At 37.9% G+C, this 744-nt stretch overlaps 2 protein-coding genes across 3 annotated transcripts in view; both read right to left on the bottom strand.

Moving 5' to 3' along the window:
* LOC100184201 overlaps positions 1-250 on the bottom strand; it is a 3,940-nt gene extending 3,690 nt beyond the window's left edge. The window contains exon 1 of the mRNA XM_002130481.4: positions 232-250. The gene's annotated coding sequence lies outside the window, so the exon portion shown is untranslated. The remainder of the gene's footprint in view (positions 1-231) is intronic.
* LOC100181669 (probable serine/threonine-protein kinase DDB_G0280133) overlaps positions 1-744 on the bottom strand; it is a 33,919-nt gene that overhangs the window by 7,051 nt on the left and 26,124 nt on the right. The gene's annotated exons all lie outside the window — the stretch shown is intronic.

Raw genomic sequence — 744 nt, 5'->3', positions numbered from 1 at the left:
CATGGACGCATCCTAAAGTTAATATTACTGAGTTTGATGTTGCAGGTTGAAAAAGATAAGACACTTTTCCATTCTATTTTTTCGTCCCATTTAGTAGTCAACAAAAACATTCAAAGAATTATAAAGCCGTATTCTCACGACTCCCATTGACCGTTGTTATCAGTTGTTTAAAACATGAACACGATATTTTGTGCCAAGTGTGTTCTGTCTTCCCTGTCTTATATAACTCACCTTACATACACAGAAGTATATACGTGGCAATTCCCAACCACAACCACTATAACTGCAAAACAATCCACGTTCGAACTTCACCCAGCTAAACCAAAGCCATAAGTTGTTTTGTATGCCTTGCTTAGAGTTAAATAAGGTGGTTCCCAACTTTAATTAAGCTTCGCAAGGAAGTCGTTTCAACAATTAAACTTTTGCTAGCGATGAAACACGGTACAGTATTGACCCAAAACCGCATGCACCAAGTATAAATGCCGCTGTTGTTGTTTGGTATTTAAAGCTAGTTTGACGCAATCATGGTCAACTATATGATGTTTCGTAAAGGTTTCAATACAAATAAATGAATGCAACTTATTCATCCTCGCATGACGGGGCAACCACAGTCGTTATAACACAGGTTTCTGTTACATACGCCTCCTGCCCGCTTACGAGTTACCGCGTATGTAACTTTGTGGGTAATTATTTTTTGCAACTATATTGCGGGGTTGAGAAAGATGAAACACCTTTCTTAAAATA

This window comes from Ciona intestinalis, chromosome 9, assembly GCF_000224145.3.
Source record: "Ciona intestinalis chromosome 9, KH, whole genome shotgun sequence".
In the NCBI taxonomy this organism is placed as follows: Eukaryota; Metazoa; Chordata; class Ascidiacea; order Phlebobranchia; family Cionidae; genus Ciona; species Ciona intestinalis.
The sequence above is the reverse complement of the archived record's forward strand: the minus strand, read 5'-3'. Positions and strand labels throughout refer to the sequence as shown.